We start from the raw sequence: 22,948 nt of genomic DNA, 5'->3' as shown, positions 1-22,948 counted from the left end.
GAGTTCCTAACCACCACTTACAACAATGCTTTAATGAAGAAAACACAGTGCATTACAATTGAAGATACCACTCCTCTAAGGAGAAGGGAAAGGGCTCATGTGGCTCCGAGCTGGGAATCTGGGCAGAGGGTAATGGTAGGGCAGCAATAAGGGGCTGGGGCCAGTGGCTGACACCTGAGAGATCCAAAAGCAAAGATGAAGATGTAGTGGGTGCTTCAGAACGGGGTCAGGTAGAGACTCCAGCCCTGGCAGGGCTGCAGAGCTACAGGAGGATAGGGAATCTCTATCAAAATGGCATCCAGCTGAGGTCAGGAGCAAGTGCCGGAAGCAATCTTGCTCTGGCAGGAGCCCTGAGGAGACCAGCTGTCCTGGGGCTGGGACAAACTGAAAGCTGAGCCCTAGGCACAGTCAGATATTAATCAAAGACCATCCCCTTGGGCCCCAGGACACAAGGTTATCCAGTCTCTGAAACCATATTGAAAGTCAGGCACCTGCTCACCTATTTGTATACAGGGATTTTAGGATTAACTAAGTGGTTCAGGACCTCCTTGATTTTTTGGGTTTTTGTTTATTTGTTTGTTTGTTTTTCAGATAGGATCTCACTCTGTAGCCCAGGCTGGATTGTGGTGGTGCAATGATAGCTCACTGCAGCCTCAAACTTGTCGGCTCAAGCAATCCTTCTTCCTTAGCCTCCTGAGGAACTGGGACTACAGGCGCACACCACCATACATGGCTAAGTTTTTTATTTTTTTACACACAGGGTCTTGCTATGTTGCCCAGGCTAGTCTTGAACTTCTGATCCTCCTGCCTTGGTCTCCCACAGTGTTGGAATTACAGACGTGAACCACTGCACCTAGCCTTGATTTTATATCTTGCTCTATCCATGTAGTATAAATTCATGCCCTACACGAATACAGCAAGATACAAAGGCAAGAGTGAGTAGCTTGGGTTTAAACAACCCTCTACCCCTGTCCTTGTCTCAGCCTCTGAGCCATTCCAGCAGAGACAGAGGTGTGTTTTTTTTTTTTTTTTTTTTTTTTTTGAAACATTGTCTCACTCTTGTTGCACAGGCTGGAGTGCAGTGGTACAATCTGGGCTCACTGCAACCTCTGCCTCCTGGGTTCAAGTGATGTTACTGCCTCAGCCTCCCAAGTAGCTGGGATTACAGGCATGCGCCACCATTCCCAGCTTATTTTTTATATTTTTAGTAGAAGCAGGGTTTCACCATGTTGGTTGGCCAGGCTGGTGTCAAACCCCTGACCTCAAGTGATTCGCCGCCTCAGCCTCCCAAAGTGCTAGGATTACAGGCGTGAACCACTGCGCCCAGGCAAGAAGGGTCATTTTTATGTCCATTGTATATAAGGCATAATGTATCTCCATTTTTCTTCCTAAATTGATATCCAAACCCAAAAGGCCATCAAATAATATCCTCAGGTTGAATCATCTAACAGTAAAATACTAAGGTGTCCTAATTGCAGGGGAAGGTCAGTTTGAAAGTCTTTGCTGGATTTTTTTTAACTGTCAAATTTACTTATAGGTCAGGTGTGGTGGCTCATGCCTGTAATCCCAGCACTTTGGGAGGCAGGAGGATCACTTGAGGTCAGGAGTTCAAGGCCAGCATGACCAACATGGTTAAACCCCATCTCTACTAAAAAATACAAAACGAAGTTAGCTGGGCATGGTGGCAGGCACCTGTAATCCCAGCTACTCAGGAAGCTGAGGCAGGAGAATCGCTTCAACCCGGGAGGCAGAGGTTGCAGTGAGTCAAGATCATGCCACTGCACTCCAGCCTGGGAGACAGAGTTAGACCCTATCTCAAATAAATAAATAAAGAAAAATAAAAAATTTTCTTATAGTCTTTAATAAAGTCTTATTTTTCAGAGTATATATGGCTATAGTATGGAAAGAGAGAAAAGCGGGAAAAAAAGGCACCATGTCTTGGAAGCTTTTTAAGTTATTTAGCAGTTTTTTTTTCTTAATTGTAGCCAGACCTGTAACCTTCAGGCAAAAGCTTGTGAGATCTCTGTGAAATCTGCCCAGTCTAACAGGAAAACCTCAGGATACTGCTATTGTAGTGAGAGCGGGCTTCCTTACAGGACCAGCTCTGTCCATGAAGCCCTCAGTTTAAAAGACCCACTTGAGTACTTGAAGCTCTCAAATCAGCTCCCTTGGGGACTTACTCTTAAACAGAAGCAGACAAGCCACAATCACCAGATATCTGAGGAAAAACTCAAACATGAAACACAGATCAAAACAAACATAAAGAAAGCCACCTGGAGGACACCGAGGTTTCCCTGTGCAGGGAGCAGAAAATGTCAATAACCTCAGAGGGGTGACAGAAGATATTGCATCATCCATCAAACAAGAAAGGGATGCTAAAAAAAAAAAAAAAGAAAAAGAAAAAAACAAGAAAGAACAAAGAAATTTCAAACATGCAAAACTCAATAGAAAAGCTGGAAAGCTGCCTCTTTGAAAACCTAGAAAAAAAAAGAGGAAAAGGAAAATAAAGTTGAGGAAATCACCCAGAAAGTAGGGCAAGAAGATTAAAAACAAAGAAATATGAAAGCAAACATAAGAAAATTAAAGAACCAATGAATCCAGAAAGTCTAATACCCAAATAATCAGAATTCCAGAAAAAGAGAACAGGGAAAAGTGAGGGGAAGAAAGCATCAATAAAACTAATGAAGATGTTTCAGATCTTAAAGACCTTAATTTTCCAGACTGAAACGGCACACCAAAGACGGACAAAAGATTGAACATAAACAGAGAAAATACTACTAACTACCAGACAGAAAAACAAACTTAGGTTTTAGAATGGCTTTGGTCTTCTTAACAGTAACTTCAGAAGCTAGGGGGCAGTGGACTAAAGCCTTGAATATTCTAAAGGAAAATTATTCCCAACCTTGAATTTTAGGCCCAAACTATCAACCAAGAATGAGAATAGTGTAAAAATATTTATAGACATTTAAGATCTCAAAAACTTTACCCTCTCAGGAAGCTAATGGAGGGTGTGCTACATTAAAAAGAAAGAAAGGGGAGGAAGGAAAGAAGGAAGAGAGGAAGGAAGAAAGGAAGGAAGGATGGAAGGACAGAAGGAGGGAAAGAGGGAAGAAGGGAAGGAAAAGGAAAAGGAAAAGGAAAGGAAAGGAAAGGAAAGGAAAAGGATGGGAGTGGAGGGAAAGGGAGGGGAGGGGAAGGGAGGGGAAGGAAGGGGAGGGGAGAGGATGGGAGGGAAGGGGAGGGGAAAGGAGGGGAGGGGAGGGAGGGACAGAGGGACAAGCAAAGAAGAGGAAAACACGAAGACATAGAAAGCAGGAGATCCAATACAGGAGAGAGGTGTGTGTTGACAATAAAAAAGGTTTAAGATCAAAACATAAGCAAATAAGTATTTTGAAAGGATCTTGAGGGAGGACATCAAATGTACAGGAGATTTTTCTAAAGCTAGGTAATAACTGGTTTGAAAGAGTCTAATTTAAGAGGTAATAACTTCGAGCAAATTTTAAGAGTATTTTTTTTCTTTCTCAACTATTTGATGATAAGCAAGTATTAACCAAATTAATATTCTATTGGATGGCACTTTGTTTCTTTCTTTCTTTTTTTTTTTTTTTTTAGACAGAGTCTTACTCTGTCACCCAGGCTGGAGTGGTGCAGTGGCACAATCTTGGCTCATTGCAACCTCCACCTGCTGGGGTTGAAGCGATTCTTGTGCCTCAGCCTCCCAAGTAGCTGGGACTACAGGCACGTGCCACCACGCTGGCTAATTTTTTGTATTTTTAGTAGAGATGGGGTTTCACTGTGTTGGCCAGGCTGGTCTCGAACCCCTGACCTCAGGTGATCCGCCCACCTTGACCTCCCAAAGTGCTGGGATTACAGGCATGAGCCACCATGCCCAGCCCAGCACTTTATTTCTAATAAAACTTTGCTAATTGTCACACTGGCACACAAGTTCTCTAAATTCAGTCTCCATAATTTGGTTAATATTTGCTTATCATCAAATAGTTGAGAGAGAAAAAAATACTCTTAAAATTAGCTTGAAGTTATTACCTCTTAAATTAGGCTTTTTCAAACCAGTTACTACCTAGCTTTAGAAAAATATCTTGTACATTTGATATCCTCCCTCAAGTTTCTTTCAAAATACTCTCTCCATCTCCATCTCCCACCCTCCTCCCCAGACAAACACAGCAGCTCAAACTCCAGGTCAGCACACAAGAGGTTCTCATAGGTGACTTCCCCTGCATACTCATGGCATGCAGATGTTCCCAAATTTACTTCTACAGGCATCTCCTGATGCAGATGTACTCACAGCTGGAAAAACCAACTGCGGTTGGCTGAAAAATACACACGACCCCACCCTTAAAAAATTATGTTCACTTCCTAATCCCCTGAGCTTGTAGATATTACCTTATATGACTAAGAAAGAATATTTTACCATATATGCCATATATGACCCCCAAACATATGATTAAGTGAAGGATACTGAGAGGAGGCGCTTATCCTGGATAATCCAGGTGGGCCCTAAATACAATTACATGTATCCTTGTAAGACAGAGGCAGAAAGAGTTCTGACACAGACAAAGAAAAGGAGAAGACACACACAGAGGAAAAGGGGATGTAAAATAAAACAGAGATTTTGAGTTATGTGGCCATGATGAGCTAAGGAACACCAAGGACCAGAACCAGAGAGAATAAATTTGTGTTGTTTTAAGCCACTAAGTTTGTGGTAATTTATTACAGTAGCCATGGGAAACTAGTATACCACTCTGCCACAGCAGCACTCACAGGTGCACCCACACAAGGCCACCTTTATAGGCAGGGACGCACTGGCTATCACTTTCTCTTTAAAAACAAAACAAAACAAACAAAAACCCCAGCACTTTGGGAGGCTGAGGTGGGAGGATCGCTTGAGTCCAGGACTTTGAGACCAGCCTGGGAAACACAGCGAGACCTAAATTGTCTACTAAAAACAAAACAAACAAACAAAAACAACAACAGGCTGGGTGTGGTGGCTCACATGTGTAATCCCAAGCACTTTGGGAGGCTGAGGTGGGCGGATCACCTGAGGTCAGGAGTTCAAGACGAGCCTGACCAATATGGTGAAACCCCATCTCTACTAAAAATACAAAAATTAGCTGGGCATGGTGGCAGGTGCCTGTAGTCCCAGCTACTCGGCAGGCTGAGACAAGAGAATTGCTTGAACCTGGGAGGCGGAGGTTGCAGTGAGCCGAGATTGTGCCACTGAACTCCAGCCTGGGCAACAGAGCGAGACTCCATCTCAAAACAAAAACAAAACAAAACAAAACAAAAAAACCTCCTGTAAGAAAGAGTTGGTAAAGAGCTTACTAAAGCCTTTGGTAAGTAAACTAAACCCTATGGTAAGTGATTCAACATAAATCAGATTTTCTATCCCTTTCTTCATCTTGAAAACCAAAGGCTGGATAATGATATCACTAAGTATACAGGTTACATGACAGTGGCCTCATCATTTTGTGCTAATTTTCTGTCCCATTGTCCACTGTATAGAGAGGAAGATGATCAAGTAAGGACACCGTTTTTCCTGTGCAGCCTGTGAACTCAGTCTCATTGCTATGTCATGCCTCATAATCCCTAACCACACAACTTTAAGTGCTATTTGGGTTCTCAGTTTCCTTTGTATTGACACAGTATATGCTAGCTTTTTCACCACACATAAACCCAAGACGGGTCTTTTTTGTTTCATTCTACCTGTTGGAAAATACTTTAGTTCTTCACACAAGACAAAAATTAGATGCCAACTTTCTCAAAACAGCCAATAAGAGAAATCTTAATCATGTGGCTGTGTAATACAGTATTAAAAAGAATTGTGGAAAAGTTGGATGCATCATCTGATTAATCAGCATATTGGGTAGGCTCGAGTAGTTGAAGGTTACGTACTAATTCAACTGTGACTAGATTTTAACAGTTTGAAATATCATTTTCAAAAAAGGCAAAATTAATACTTTTTTGCCCAGCCTTTGATATTTTCATAGCCAAGAGCCAAATGCTTCTCAAGTGTGACAAATGATCATTCTAATTAAACTGATCAAACACTTAGCTGTGCTGCTTAGTGATATAATGCCCTTAAGAGGATTAGACAAACAATTCTGGAAATATACCAATCTATCATATTTACTAATGAATTAGTGTTTCAATAAGTGACTACATGTAACTTCTCATTTGTCCAAGTCGCTGACCTAAAAGTGACTTGGGCATATATACCGGAAATATCTCCTGCTGTGCTGCTTGATTTTTTTGTCCTCTGCACAGTGTTTTTGCTGAAAAGATCCTTCAGTAAACTCCAATTTGTCTATCGTTTTCCTTTATCATGAGCACTCTTTATGTCCTGTTTAGGAAATCTTTGCTTATTTTCTTTTTCTAGAAGCTTTGTTGTTTTACCTTTCTCAGACCTACAATCTATCTGGAACTGTTATTAGAGATCCAGAACTTATTAGATCAGGTAGAATTCTAAGACTTCTTTCTCCCCCATCACTTCTCACTGTCATCATCTGGGGCTAACTACAGGCTCCCTTGTTTCTTTAAGGCCATTACAGCCATTGTCCACACCATAGAGAACTGAAGGCCGCTGAAGCTTCTTTTTTCTTCCCATCCACCAGCCTTCATCTTTGGCTTCCTCCCTTCCCTGTCTACTTAATCATGAGCTGTCACTTCAACCTCTTTTTAGCACTCTCAATTCCCCCCAACTCACCGTCTCAAACACAAATCCCAACCCTGGCAAGGAAAAGGCATTATGGGCCAATTGGCTTTGGAGCTACAGGAAACTGGGTTTGAAATCTGATTATACAATTTACAAACTGCAGGAGCTTGGCAGTCAGTTGACATTTCTATTTTCTCATCTGTGAAACTGAGAAAGGCTGGGGCTCACGGTGGGGGAAAGTGGGGTAGCGTGTGGGGGTAAAGGATTAACAATACCAACACCTTGTAGGCCTATTGTAAGGATGAGAAATAATGTATGTTAAGACCCTGGTGCAGAGTAGGCACTGAATAAGTAAATGAATAGTAGCAAAAAGGAATCAGTCAATGAATCAATAAAACTGCTAGCCAACTCACTCAACTGCATTGCTAGAGTAACTCTCCCTCTCAGGTGGGCTTCCAATGGTAAGCTCTTTCCTCTTCACCGCACTGGCTATGTTAACTTTTACCACAATCCCTCAAGACCTCCACTTCACTCCTCTGCCTGCCTCCTCATTTTCGACAGATACCTGGGGGACTTCTCCTTCTGGCCAAGATGAAGGACTGAATTTATCTTCCTGTTGGAGACAACCAAGAAGTGGACAAAACATACAAAGAAATAGTTTTCAAGATATTATCAGGCAACAAAAGACAGTGATCCCCAAGAGAGAGGAAAGGAGTGAGGTGAGTCCTAAGAAAGACTACACTAGGTTACTACCTTGAGTGAGTTTCCAGCAGTGGTACAGGGAGGGGGAACCCAGGCCCAGGGCAGCAGACTTGAGCTGACAGTTCAGAAAAACCAAGGCAGCTGTAGTCCAAAGGAAAAGGGAGATCTTCACAGAGAGATTTCCAGAGATCTGCAGAGAGTTCCCCTCAAGAATTCAGTGAGGCCGGGCAGGGTGGCTCACGCCTGTAATCCCAGCACTTTGGGAGGCCGAGGTAAGCGGATCACTTGAGGTCAGGTGTTCGAGACTGGCTTGGCCAACATGGTGTAACCCCCCTCTCCACTAAAATACAAAAATTACCTGGGTGTGGTGGCATGCACCCGTAGTCCCAACTACTCGGGAGGCCAAGGCATGAGAAACGCTTGAACCCAGCAGGTGGAGGTTGCAGTGGGCAGAGATCGCGGCACTGCACTCCAGCCTGGGCAACAGAGTGAGACTATCTCAAAAAAAAAAAAAAAAAAAGAAAAAGAAAAAGAAAAGAATTCAGTTAAGTCATGCTCATAGGTATAAGGAAGCCAAAGAGGTTGGAGAAAAAAACACTAGAACGCACTACAGATGACAGAACAGTGCCCACACTCACAGAATCAAGAACAGTCTACTCCCACTTGCCAAACTAGAAAGCCTCATGATTCAGCGGACATTGGGCACAGTACACAGAAGGGTCTTGCCTAGTTCATGGAAATAATTAGCCTTAAATTGAGCACTATCTGGTCCCACTAGATAAATCTTAAAGCCAAGACCTTAAAGAGTCAAATTATTTCCAAGTAAATTAATTGCGTCACAGAACAAAGCTCAAGAACATTTACAGGAATGCAAAAATATCCAGCACCCAACAAGGTAAAATTCCCAATATTTAGCATCCAATCAAAAATTACCAGGCACATAAAGAAGCAGGGAAATATGACTCATAGTAAGGAGATCCTGACCCAGAGCTGTCACAAAGATTAGAATTAGCAGGCAAGGATATTAAAAACAGTTATAATTATATTCCGTATGTTCGAAAAGTTAAGTAGAGATATGGAGATATTTTTAAAGATCCAAATAACACTTCTAGAGCTGAAAACTACAAAGTCTGAAATTAAAAATATATCCTTGGATGAGATTAATACTGTAGACATTGCCAAAGAAGAGATGACTAAATGTGGGCCAGGCACAGTGGTACAAGCCTATAATCCCAGCTACTCAGGAAGCTGAGGTGGAAGGATAGCTTGAGCCCAAGAGTTCAAGTCTAGCCTGGGCAACACAGTCTCACCTCATAAACTGAGGTGAGACTCTACCTCAATTTAAAAAGAAAAAAGTTAAAAGAAACTAAGTGTAAAGACATAGCAATAGAAACTATCCAAAGTGAAACAGAGAAAAGAGAACTTTAAAAAATGAACAGAGCCTCAGTAAGCTGTGAGACAACTTTAAGCAGCCTAATATACAGTACATGGACTCCCCACAAAAGACAGAATAATGAAGAAAAAACAGAAAAACATATGTGAAGAAATAATAGCAGAAACTTTTCCAACTTTCTTGAAAACGAAAATCCCACAAATTCAAGATGCTCAATGAATCTCAGTGGCACAAAAGACATGAAGAAAACTACATCAAGGTACATCATGATCAAATTACTCAACACCAATGATAAAAAGAATCTTTCTTTTCTTTTTTTTTTTTTTTTTTTTTGAGACAGTCTCGCTCTGTCACTCAAGGTAGAATACAGTGGCACAATCTCGGCTTACTGCAACCTCCGCCTCCCGGGTTCAAGTGATTCTCCTGCCTCAGCCTCCCAAGTAGCTGAGGTTACAGATGCCCACCACCACACTCGGCCAATTTTTGTATTTTTAGTAGAGACAGGGTTTCACCATGTTGGCCAGGCTGGTCTTGTACTCCTGACCTCAAGTGATCTGCCACCTCAGCCTCCCAAAGTGCTGGCATTACAGGCATCAGCCACAGCGCCCGACAGATAAAAAGAAATCTTAAAGCAGCCAGAGAAAAAAGATACAGTACGTACAAAGAAAAGGATAATAGATTTCTCACTGAAAACAATGCAAACAGGAGGCTACATCTTTAAAGCACTGAAAAGAAAAATACAGTCTACCTAGAATTTTATGCCCAGTGAAAATATCTTCAAAATTGAAGGCAAAATAAAGACACTTTCAGACACACAGAAGTGAAAAAGTTATCACCATTGGAAACAAGAAATGTTAAAAGAAGTCCTTTTAAGCAGAAAGAAAATGATTCCAGATAGAATACGCATCTGCAAAAAGGAATGAAAGGCACCATAAATGGTAAATACATAGTAAATATATGATTTTGTAAATTATCATTTACATATCTTTAAAAGATAACTTTTCAAACAAAAGCAGTAACAATATAATGTGGGGTTTATTACATAAATATGACAACAATAGCACAAAAGTCAGGAAGAGAGAAAATAAAGTATACTATTATAAGGTTCCAATACTATAAGCACTCACTGTAGTGTCAGATTGGAATGGCTGATTAAAAACTGACCCAAAGTCTATCTGGATTCTGCCATTCCCGAAAGATCTATGAGCCTACTATGTGACTTGATCTTAAAGCTGACATCATATCTGATAAAGCACTATAAGTGCAATTAACAAGCACATGTAAGAACGGTCACGGGAACACTAATTGTCAGGCACACTTCTCAGGTTGAAAACAAATGCCACAGGTCCCTTTCAGTATTTTTTCTACGTCTGTACATATATGTTTTCACAAATTAACTCTCATGTGGACCATGTGCCAGGTCAGGATGATTTAGTATCCAGGCATGTGATGGTCGGTACAAGTCTGGCACTGGCTTGGACACCTCACTCAACTCTCAGAGCCTCAGTTTCCTCATCTACAAAATTACTTCTAAGATACTTTCTGTGATTTGGGTAATGCTGGAAAGACTAATGTGCTAGTTAAGTCTTAGATATTGAGCCACTAAGAAAATATGTCTCTTGCCGGGTGCTATGGCACACAACTATAATCCCAGGCACTCAGGGGGCTGAGGCCAGGAGCTGGAGGCTGTAGTGCACCATGATCATGTCTATGAATAGCCACTGTACTCCTGCCTGGGCAACATAGTGAGACCCTCATCTCAAATAAATAAATAAATAAGAAAATATGTCTCTTGATACAAAATATTCTCAAAGTAATCCCAAAAGAATCACTATATTGGAAAATGGCCATTTTTTCACTCTCAAGTTGTCATTTTGAGTTGCTTCTATGAAAATCAGATGCCTACCAACTGCTAACTCCCAACATTGCCCACCAGTATTTTCTTTAGACAGAGTAACCATGATTCTTAATCTTCAAATCAGAAAGGTAAATTTAATCTTAATTCTAAATGAAATATTAATATACATTTGTAGAGTCTACAATTTTAGAAATATTTATTTGGGCCGGGCACAGTGGCTTACACCTGTAATCCCAGCACTTTTGGAGGCTGAGGCAGGCGGATCACAAGGTCAGGAGATCGAGACCATCCTGGCTAACACGGTGAAACCCCATCTCTACTAAAAACACAAAAAATTAGCCGGGCGTGCTGGCAGGCTCCTGTAATCCAGCTACTCGGGAGGCTGAGGCAGGAGAAAGGTGTGAACCTGGGAGGCAGAGCTTGCAGTGAGCCAAGATCGCGCCACTGCACTCCAGCCTGGGTGACAGAGCAAGACTCCGTCTCAAAAAAAAAAAAAAAAGAAACATCTGGAATTCCTAAAGCATTTCTGGAAGTCCTAAAGAAAATCTGTTTTAGAAAGAAAATGTCAAGGAATTATAGAAAATATTAAAATCAAGGAACACCCCTGTACAACACTCCATCACCATCCTCAAAAATATATTACTAATTTCTTATAATAGTAATCATCTATGCCAGCAGAGGAAAAAGGAAGAAAGTTACATCATGATTTGTGGGCAGTTTTTAGAAGTGTCTGAAGAGCCAGGCACAGAGGCTCACACCTGTAATGTCAGCACTTTGGGAGGCCAAGACAGGAGGAGCACTTGAGGTCAGGAGTTCAAGATGAGTCTGGCCAACATGGTGAAACCCCGTCTTTACTAAGAATATAAAAATTGGCCAGGCATGGTGACACACACCTGTAGTCCCAGCTACTGGAGAGGCTGAGGCAGGAGAATCACTTGAACCCGGGAGGCGGAGGTTGCAGTAAGCCGAGATTGCGCCGCTGCACTCGGGCCTGGGTGACAGAGAGAGACTCCATCTCAAAAAAAAAAAAAAAAAAAAAAAGTGTCTGAAGAAACAGAACCTTGCTCGCATTTAACTCATATGTTATTGATTTGCATATAAATGTCAAATGGCCCATTTTAAAAGCAAAAAGAAGCAACTAAAAAGCTCCAGCACCTCCAACTTAAAGAAATGTGCTTTAATCTTTGTATATTTTATTGCTGGCTTTGAAAAATGTAACCCCTAAACCTCATTATTTCACAAAATTTGGCCAGCTCACAAAGAATAATTAGGCATTATCCTCGAAGAATTTTTAAAAAATATTTCTTACACAGAGAAATAATTGTCAGTTAGCTACCCAATAATGGACACTTTGAGACTAGAAGTACAGCACTGCCTTATCCAAATATGTGTTTTCCTTCAAAGTTTAAAGGGAAAAAGCTTAAAGTTTTTTTTTTTCCCAGTGTTTTGAAAGATTAGAATGTAAACACAAACCAAACAGAACTATAATTAGCATTTCAAATGGCAAACAATGTACAGTGTAATTTTATACGAATCAGTTAACAAAAATTGTATATTTATCAACACTTACTGAATGTCCACTATGTACAAGGCTATGTGATGTGGGAGTTAAAAAGATGAATACATAGAGCTTTCTAGTTCTATGAAAAGCCCCTTAATAGCATTAGTTTTGGGGATTTAACAAATGAAAAAAAAAAAAACCCTTAATGGTTATCCTGCAGAGGCTCCCCATGACATTTGAGCAGTCACTCACAGACAGCTAAAGGTTGAAGACGCAATATCTCAGAGAGCCAGGCATCCATAGGATTTGGCCCCAAACCTAACCAATAAAATCAGTCGGCCTTCTAGAAAGACCCAGAAAAACACTTAGCAGTAAATACCCAAGCATTCCCTCAGAAGCAAATTAACAGAAATATTAAGTGTGTAGAACGAGTAATGGTAGGGGTTTAAGGAGGAAGAGAAGAGGACGGAAAATAATGTGAATTTTTATTTGTTTAAAGCAGAATTTCACAGTATAATCAAAATTTAAAACGCTGCCTTTGGATACTGACACATGAAAGCTCTCATTTGATTTAAGAAAATAGAGTTTTATGTTTATGTTTCTTTTAATCACACATAGGGATTAATAATTTTGGTCATATTTTACTGTCTGCCAGATAGTATTTATGCACTGAACATGGCAAAGCCTGAGTGAAGAATCCAGAACATCCAATGGATATATGATGCATCTAATTTCCTCTCAGAATATAACAAATGTACAAACTGTCATATCTAATAGTCACTAAACACCAACAATATACGCAAGGCCAACTGAGTTAGACAAAGATGAATTTGAAAGAAATGTTCTATTTGAATGTTTATTACTTGAAAAACTGAGATGCAATTAAATTATCCTTGGTCATTTTAGCTATTGTACCTTTGGGGGTACTATTTCTATAACAACAACTCCCTAACATTGCTGGCAATATGTGGCGAGTTTTTACTCTGGGCCAGAAGTTCACAGAATATTTGACACAACTGGAGAGTTAAGCCCTAATAGTATGTCCATATTACAGATAGTACGTCCATACTACAGATAAGGAAAACACCTTGGGCAGATTACTTAACCTCTTTGTGCCGCAGTTCTCTTATTTATTTATTTATTTATTTATTTATGAGATGGAGTCTCGCTGTCACCTAAACTGGAGTGCAGTGGTGCAATCTTGGCTCACTGCGACATCTGCCTCCTGGGTTCAAGCGATTCTCCTGCCTCAGCCTCCTGAGTAGCTGGGACTATAGGCATGCGCCACCACTCCCAGCTAATTTTCGTATTTTTAGTAGAGAGTGGGTTTCATCATGCTGGGCAGGCTGATCTCGAACGCCTGACCTCAAGTGATCCACCCACCTTGGCCTCCCAAAGTGCTAGGATTACAGGTGTAAGCCACTGCGCCCAGCCTCAAAGTTATTTTTAAAAGGTATATAAGTTCAATAAGAAAGAAGCAATGACTAACATGAATTGACACTTGTAACATCTCCAAAAACCTGAAAAATCTAACCAATTACTTAAAATCCATTCATTCATTCCAAAAATATTTATTCAACACCCACCATGTGCTAGGTCCAGAGAATCCAGCAGTAGCTAAGCTAGACATTATCAATGAGGAGCATGTTCTCACTTACTTGTGGGAGCTAAAAATTAAAACAATTGAACTCATAGAGATAGAGAGTAGAAGGATGGTTACCAGACACTGGGAAGAGTAGTGGAGAAGCTGGGGGAGGAGTGGTTGGCTAATGGGTACAAAAAAATAGAAACAATGAATAAGTGAGCTGGGAGTGGTGGCTCATGCTTGTAATCCTAACACTTTGGGAGTCCGAGGCAGAAGGATCCCTTGAGCCCAGGAGGAGTTCAAGACCAGACTGGGCAACATAGGGAGACCCCGTCCCTTTAAAAAAAAAAAAGGAAAAAAAAGAAACAATGAATAATATCTAGTATTTGACAGCACAATAGGTGACTATAGTCAACAATAATTTAATTGTACATTTTAAAATAATTCAAAGAGTATAATTGGATTGTTTGTAACACAAAGGATAAATGCTGGCAATGATGGATACCCCATTTGCACTGATGTGATTATTACACATTGTATGCCGGTATCAAAATATCTCACATACCCCATAAATATATACACCTATTATGTATCCAAAAAAACTAAAAATTTTTTAAAAACTCTACATATAAAGCAGACACCATATTGCATGTTTTCAAACATGAGCTTGGATATGTATTACCACATACTTGAGATGTTTAAACCTCACTAAAAGCTCCCACAGCAACTCCACTATTTTCTTTAAAAAAAAAAAAAAAAATTTGGGCTGGGCACAGTGGCTCAGGCCTGTAATCGCAGCACTTTGGGAGGCCACGGTGGGCGGATCACGAGGTCAGGAGTTCAAGACCAGCCTGACCAATATGGTGAAACCCTGTCTCTACTAAAAATACAAAAATTAGCTGGGCATGGTGGCACGCACCTGTAGTCCCAGCTACTAGGGAGGCTGAGGCGGGAGAATCGCTTGAACCCCGGAGGTTGCAGTGGGCCAAGATTGCGCCACTGCATTCCAGCCTGGGCGACAGAACGAGATTCTGTCTGGAAAAAAAAAAAAATTGATACTACACGCCAAGATTCTTCATATTTCTTTTCATTATAGTCAAATACCTTTGACTCTCCTCTTCTTTTTTAGGACAGTAGTTTTAGTTTTTAAACTAATCCTTTTCATTTTCTCCAAACTTGAGAACTCTCATCTCAATCAGCAGTGCCTCCTAACGAGGAGCCTTGGATCTCTCCTGGTAGCCCCCACCTATCTGTTCCCTAAACTTACTGTATAAATGCTTTGAGTGGTTCACTGCTGGAAAATTTCTCATGGCTCCCTCAACTTCTGTTCATATCATTTTCTAAGTCCACAACAGCCTTCCTCTTCTCAGCATGACCACTTCCTGCTCAACCTTTTTGCAAATTTCTTCCATGAACTCTGGGCAACTCACGCCTATGCACAGGGACTGCGTCTTCATCTTTCAACTAATATCTTGTAGGCTTATTGTCTTGTGAAACCCTATTGTCCTTATTTTCTTTTTCCTTAGAACCTTAAAATATCATCACTGGTCCATGCATTATCCTCTTTCTTTTTCTTTAATACAATATCTACCCCCCATCCAAAGTTTCAATTACCCATGGTCAATCAGGTTCTGAGAATAAGTAAATACAGTGTATTAAGATAATTTGAAAGAGACAGAAACCACATTTACATAACTTTTTATTACAGTATAGTGTTAATAATTGTTCTGTTTATTATGATTGTTAATCTCTTACTGTAACTAATTTATAAATTAAATTTTATCATAGGTATCTATGCATGGAAAAGAAGCATATACATAGGATTTGGCACCATCGGAGGTTTCAGGCATCTACTAGGGAACTTGGAACATACTCCCTTTGGATAACAGGGGAATTACTGTACAATGATCACCTAGGAACTCACCATGAAACCCAAGGACTAGGTCATTATCAATAACTAACATCCATGTATGTGTTCCTCCCCACATGCTACCCTCCAGTCCATATAAAAGATAACTGCCATTCTAAGTTTTATGTTCATCATTCTCTTGCTTTCTAAAAAGATACGTATTTCAACAGACATATATGCAAAACAGAAGTGCACGTTTGTATTTAGTGTTTGTATTTGATTGTTTCCCTGGCTTATGTAAATTAGTACAACCATTTGGGAATATAATTTGGCAATACTTAATAAGTTGAATATTCACATAACCTACAAACCAGCAATTTTATTCCTTGGTATTAACCCAAGAGAAACACTGGCACGTGTGCCCAGGAAACAAGAATAATCAGAGCAACACTGCAATATCTCAAAAAAATTTAAAAAAAAAATGGTCACTGAGAGGAGAAGAGAGTAACATACTGCGTTATAAGATACATAATGGAATATTTTACTGCAGTGAAAGTCAGTGAACTAAAACTACATACAGTATGAATGAATCTAGAGATATAATATTGAGTGAGGAAAAAAAAAGTTCCAGAAGTCAATTGATACTATGAGACCCTTTTTCCCCCAAGATTTAAAACAACTTTTTAAAAAGTATCATAATGATGACCTAACCTTTGCAGCAAAACAACAACAAAATCCTTCTTTTGAGAATGTATGCCTTATCTTTCAAAACTGTATTATCTTCTCTCTAGTCCAACAGTTTCATGAGTAAAGTCACAAGAATTTTTATCTCCTTATGCAGTTTACCTAATCCGGTATCTGTGGTGGTACTAAGACCTCCAACCACAAAGATTTCATCTTGGAAGGACTTTATTTTTCTCCTTGAAGTAAAGTTAAATTAAGGTTAGAGCAATCTAGGGATAAGAAAACTTACATATGTGATCCTATAAAAGTCCAGCAGAACCACCTCATACTAAAGCCAAGAGTCACCTGACAAGTCATAGTAATCTGAAACTGAGGTACGGCCAAAGGTAATCCATCCACTGAATGTATAATGGCGGTATCAACATTGCATCCAAAAATATGAGCAAAACCAGGATTTTTAGGCTTTCTAAAAGCCTGAAATTTTAATTTCAAAATATTTCATTTTTACCTTAAGAAAAAATATTTTTTAGGGAAAAAATATATGAACTCCTACTACAAAAGAATAATAAGAATAAAATCCACCAATCAGGGCCTTTCCCAATGAGGGCTATGCATATTCTCTGTAGGTGATTATTGCTGAATTACACTGCAGCTTCCCTTCGACCTTGGGAACCCTGCTAACTCTCAGAGTTACTGCGAGGTCTTCTGTTTCATTTATTATTAGTCTTTGTCTCTGCAATGCTGTAGCATGTGATAGAAATATCAACGTTGTGAGCTTGCAGTACCCAAAACTGTAGAAATGTTTCCAAAAAATAAAGCGGGGGTTGGGGGTGGGGGGAAGGATGAAAGAAGGAAAAGAAACAAAAACAAAACAAGAGGAAAACAAAGTTAATGGTATTAAGATGGGAAATTTCTTATTTTTACCTCGTGAAGACTACATTTCCTAATCAGCTTAGTGATATATAACCATTAGTATGCAATTTTTAAATTTAAGAAAAGATGTCCAAGAAAATTATTTAGAGAAAAAAAAATCACAACTGAATATAATAGACAATTGGCTAAACTTAGCCCAGCAATTTAAAAATGAAAGTTCCTATAGAAAAAACCTCACAGCATTTTGTGTCCAGAAGAGAGAAATAATCTGGTAACCCAGTGGGTTCACTTAGTTTCGTGTCATTTGCTTCATGTCCATTATGTAATGCTTCCCCTAGCTTTAGGTCTCTATGTTTAAGCAACCGTTCAGGTATATCACAGAATTGTCACAAAATCAGTATCTGGTTATAACTTTCAAAAACAGCTTAAAAGGTGCCTTGCAGATGTGTCTATACGCAGCAGAAGCTTTGGGGAGAAAATCCGCTTGTGTCATTACTTCTCCAGGCTTTCTCCCCAGGTCTCCCATTCCCTCCTCCCCCAGCATCCCCGGCGACACGATCTGCGGGCAGCTCCCGGCTTGATGCAGGGGAAGCACGTCTTGACTGCAATGCAAACGCTGTCCCGGTCTGAACCAGGGAAGGCAGACTTGGCCCTGGCCGGGGGTGTGGACGGAGGCTGCCGGGAGGGCTGCAGGGGCGCCAGCAGCGGGTGGGCAGGGGTGCCCCGCGAGGGCAGTCCGCAGTGCACGCGCACAATAAAACCCAATGCACAACTTCCCCAGCCGCTCCTCTCGGCTTCCCCGATTCCCTGAAAGGTGCGGCGTAGGCGTTAGCTCTCGCGGGCGCGGGCGCTCTCACCCGCGCCGGTTCGGTTTTCCGCTGACAATTACATCAGTCCTTTTCCCTGCCCCTGCTTCAATCCCCAGGCAGCCCGCGGGGAGCAGGGGCGCCGGCCCGCGCGAGGGAATGCGAGCGCGAGTGGCAGGCGGCCGGAATTCCCTGGCAACGAGGGGGAGGGAGGGCGGCAAACCGGGACCGCGATACAGACGCCCCCTCCCATCCTGGCCGCGAGAATGGGCTGACACCGCCGCCCCCATTTCCCTGTAGCCCGGGCTATCGGCCGGGAGCGCCTCCTGGGGGGCGGCGATGCCCTGGGGGCCCGAAGCTGCGGCTGCCCACCCACGCGTCCCTCGGGGTCCTCGGCCCGCCGGAGGCGCACAATGCCCCCGGGCCGCGATGCGGGCACCGTGGCGCCGGCCCCAAGCAATCCCTTTGCAGCTAGGACATCTACCTGGAGGGCGAGCGGTGGCGCCGCGGGCTCTGCGGCGGCTGCGCGGCTGCGGCGGGAGGCAGGAGGCGGAGAGCCGGCCCCGGCAGGCGGACTGGCGCGCGGGCTAGCGGAGGATAGGAGGCATGGGCGCCGCCTGCACCGAGCCGCGATCTCCAGCACCGACAGCGGCGGCGGCGACCGTGCTGCGCCTCCAGTGGTCCGCTGCGCTGCAGCCCCTCCTCTCCCACGGGCGGGGCGCGCTGGCGGGGCGGCGCTCCGGGCTCCCCGCCCCCGGCTCCCGCCAGTCCGCCCGGCTGGAGTGGAGCGGCAAGCGGCTGGGGCTCATGCTGCGCACTCGCCCTACCGGGCGCCCCTCCCTGCGCCGCCAGATGGGCTAAGGACCCGGCGCCCTGCGCCCTAGTCACGCGGGTTCCCACAGCCAGGGCTCTCCCCTGGCCCGGCCTCCGTGGGAACCCGTGGTGTCCCGAGATCAGCCGCCGTGGAAACCCCGAGTTGCCATCCGCGGGCCTGCGCGCAGTAGCGGAGCCTTCGCTCCGAGCAGTCCGGCGGAGGTGGGCCGGCCGCGCTCGGGAGAGTTGCCCAGAACGGCTCCAGCGCTCGGGCCCAGGAGCGCCGCAGCCGGGAGCACCGCGGGAGACCGAATTCCGAAAAGAACGGCTGCCTGGCGGCCTCCGCTCGGAGCTGCCAAGCCCCTGTCCCTGGGCGCCCTTCTGAGGTCGTCATTTCATACACTTACGCGACTGTGCGTGCCTGCTCCCGTCCCTGACTCACTCGGGAGCAAAAACTTCCCGGGCCCAGAGAAACACCTGGGTTCTGCGAAAGGAAGAGCCGGTTCCTTCAAGCCCCGGCAAAGCCGATCAAAGTCAGTCAGTCCCGCCTCACTACAACCCTTCCACACCCTTAAACCCTTCCACACTCCAAGCCACTCCCGGCCTGCGTTCGGAGGGCAGATTAATCTAAAGGCAAATTTGCTGGGAGGGACGGGGTAATGTAAATATTTGTACAGACATTCTGTAAACGAGTGACTGAGGACATGTCAATATTTCAAGACATTTGTGTCATCATCATCTGGGGGTGGGAGGCGGAGGGGAGTCCAGAGGACATCGACTGGACTTAACGGGAGCTATTACAGAACATGCTGGGGTGCCTTCAAAAATGGAAGATACTGCTTACTAATGAGGCAACTGTGATGGCATTTCATTGTGCCCTGTGCTGACAAAATGATTTGCTATGAAGCGTAGTCGACTCTATGCACTCCTTCCCACATGCAGTTTCTCTTGAATCTCCAATCTCACCTGTTGGATTAGCTTTTTTCCACCTGGACTAGCAATGTTCTCATGTCCTCTGGTCACAAAATAATAGATGCGGGACCCTGCGACAATGGCAGCTTGTCCTTCATTCCTTTGCTGTGGAGACAGACTCCTCAAGGGAGCAGCTGGGATGCTGACCTCTGCTTCATCACAGCCACCCTTTCTACTCCTCCTTCTGAGTTCCATTAACAGAAACTCCACTGAAATGGCTTTCTCCCTTAAAAGAAAAAAAGCTAAAACCCATGTATTTAAAAAGAAATACAAAAGTGTGAACGAAAATGAGAGAGTACACACAGCACACAGAATCTTTACCTAAAGAAGTTCTCTAGGCCCGGCGCGGTGGCTCACGCCTGTAATCCCCGCACTTTTGGGAGGCCAAGGCGGGCGGATCACTTGAGGTCAGGAGTTGGAGACCAGCCTGACCAACATGGTGAAACCTGGTCTCTACTAAAAATACAAAAACTAGGGGGGTGTGGTGGCAGGCACCTGAAATCTCAACTTCCCGATAGGCTGAGGCACAAGAATCGCTTGAACTTCCTGAAATCTCAACTTCCTGGGAGGCAGAGGATGCAGTGAGCCGAGATCGTGCCACTGCACTCCAGCCTGGGCTACAAAGTGAGACTCTGTCAAAAAAAAAAAAAAAAAGAAAAGGAAGAGGTTATCTAATTTTTTCTCTGAACCCCTAATAGCAGAGAACCATGAACTATGGGGGAAGAGAGGGGACTATCACAACCTAAATCTCACGTTTTAGTGTAAGAATGTTCTCACGCTTTTCACTCTATTCCATAGTATCTATGTGTATTTTAATAGTTTTAAAAAATGGTTTTAAACATCAGGGGGAAAAAGTCTCCCCCCGTCTCATTGATTAATGGTCAAATAAGAGGTAACGGTACTACACCCATCCATCTGGGGAAATGGGTGGATTAAACACAGCGGGCTGTACGGAACTAGAGACCAAGGCAGTTTCTCCACCCTATTTGTGCATCACTGTATCTTGAAAACTCAGACTGGCATAGATATGTAAATATGAATAACAGGCTTTTCACTGCTTTTTGAGCTATGGCAGGATTATTGCTCAAAAAAGTGCCAGAGAGCAAAGTTTTCATTAAGCGTACATTCTTGCTGAGTGTTAAAGTCACAAGTCATATGTTGACTAAAAGGATCTCAGCTCCCCTCATCCATCCCTTTTGTCTCAGAAAATACTTGTTCGTGGACTTTTCCAGTGAAGAAAGATAATGATGTTCTTAAAAGCCATCGATGCTATAATTGCTTCACATACAAATGAACTGAGTCTCATAGGAATCAGTTTCCCCCATCAATTCATCCAAGTCCCACTTCGTTTTCATTGCATTTTCTTAGATGAGTACTATTTTAGCTGGAGTTTTTAGGAAGGCTGAAGTGCTAATGCTTCCTTGAAAGATGCAAACCCAGGGCAACAAATGAGGAATAGGAGAAATGAGACAGGAAAGAACAGAAAGCAAATACACAGTGATATGTTACCAACCTGGCCCGTGCTTCATGAACCTGAGAAGACACAGCCAATTGCTTAGCCATGCAAAACTGTGCCCAAGAACAGTCTATCAAAGAAAAGACTGAAAAAGAAATTTACCTGAAAGCTACCTCCCATTTCCTCCAGCGTCCAGGATGAGTCATCATCTGACCCCTCTGACATCTACTAGAGAAACAAATCCCATACTTTGCAGCCAAGGTATGGTCATTGTACTGGATTGTTCTATAGGCAACATGGTTATGCTGGAAACTATGTTTCCCCAAATCCCCTTTCGTGTATGCTTCCAGACAGACAAAATTGAAGTTACCTGAGACTTAGGAGGCAATACTGAAGCAGCATCTTCATTTGTCTCTTGCCACCTCTAATCAATGACGACTTTCCTTACATCTTGACAGTTGTCATTGGTTAGAGGTGGCGAGAGACAAATGCCATTTCTAACCAATGAGAAGAGATGCAGGAGAGTTCCTGTTTGTTCTCATTCTTCCCTGCTCTGTATTCGCTTCTGACAAGTAACTGTGACCACAGGCTAGCTAACAGACTCTTCACAGAAACTCACAGAGGCAGCAATCATAAAGACCCAACAACCTTCTGTAGATGTCTACACCAACCATCTTTGTGCTCTCACTACAGCAGGATTTCCCTGCAAGCTTGGACTCCTCTGCCCAAATCAGGATTGTTCTCTGATCCCTTAACTCCCCTTTTCAGACTTTTAGACTTTTACTTCTCCAGCTCCTCCCACAAATGTGATGTAATGTCTTTTTTTTTCCTTTTATAAACAGAGTCTCCCTCTGTCGCCCATGCTGGAGTGCAGTGGTATCATCTCGGCTTACTGCAACCTCCACCTCCTGGGTTCAAGCAATTCTCCTGCCTCAGCCTCCTGAGTAGCTCAGATTATAGGTGCCTGCCACCATGCCCAGCTAATTTTTTGTATTTTTAGTAGAGATGGGGTTCTACCATGTTGGCCAGGCTGGTCTTCAACTCCTGACCTCAGGTGATCTGCCCACCTCAGCCTCCCAAAGTACTGGGATTACAGGTGTGAGCCACTGTGCCCAGCCCTAATTTCTATAATAAATTCCTTATTCAACATATTCACAATGGTCCTGCTTCCCTGATGGAAGCTCGTCTGCCAGGAGCTTAGGCTGGATCTGCTTCAGGAGGCCTGGATGGGAGCAGTCACTTGGGGACTGTTGAGGCAGGGCAAATAGCTAAGAAACCTGGAAAAATGTAAGACCAAGAGACTCTAAGGATGAACTCTACCTGTGCTTTATTCAAATAGCAAAAATATTCATAGTTTTGCCTTGTATTTGTTACTTGAGAGAGTTCAGCTTTGAAAATGTCTTTATTATTACTGAATTAACCTACTTTGGTTAATCACTCTCATATCATCAAAATGAATGATGGCTTATTTTTTGCTTTTGTTGAGACATTGTTTTGACTTTTTTGACTTTTAGTGTGGAAAATAACAGATCAAACCTCAGTTGGAAAATTCTGACCAGTACCTTTCCCCTGCTATGGAAGCATCCTAACTGAGTTTCCCATTTTGTTATAAATTTGAACATAAAGATGAGTAGTAGTCCTTTGTAATTTACTTTTTGTAAAGTAGATTTTCTTTTTCTTTTTTTTTTTAACATTTATTATTTTTACAATACCAAAAGAACACAGTGAGAAAATCAAAAGTCAGGCTGGGCGCGGTGGCTCATGCCTGTAATCCTAGCACTTCAGG

General features: G+C 42.7%; 1 protein-coding gene across 22 annotated transcripts in view; it reads right to left on the bottom strand.

Annotated features, from left to right (window-relative positions):
• The window catches only part of OSBPL6 (oxysterol binding protein like 6), a 203,493-nt gene extending 184,863 nt beyond the window's left edge, over positions 1–18,630 (bottom strand). For 17 of the 22 annotated variants that reach the window (XM_063647653.1, XM_063647652.1, XM_063647641.1 and 14 more), the window contains exon 1: positions 18,406–18,599. The gene's annotated coding sequence lies outside the window, so the exon portion shown is untranslated. Of the gene's footprint in view, positions 1–18,405 lie in introns of all 22 variants that reach the window. The other 5 variants (XM_063647645.1, XM_054478703.2, XM_063647656.1 and 2 more) reach the window with 3 other exon arrangements.
• Between the last annotated feature and the right edge of the window lie 4,318 nt (positions 18,631–22,948).

The sequence above is a fragment of the Pongo pygmaeus genome, chromosome 11, assembly GCF_028885625.2.
Source record: "Pongo pygmaeus isolate AG05252 chromosome 11, NHGRI_mPonPyg2-v2.0_pri, whole genome shotgun sequence".
In the NCBI taxonomy this organism is placed as follows: Eukaryota; Metazoa; Chordata; class Mammalia; order Primates; family Hominidae; genus Pongo; species Pongo pygmaeus.
Note: the sequence above shows the minus strand (reverse complement) of the source record. Positions and strands in the feature narration are given on the sequence as shown.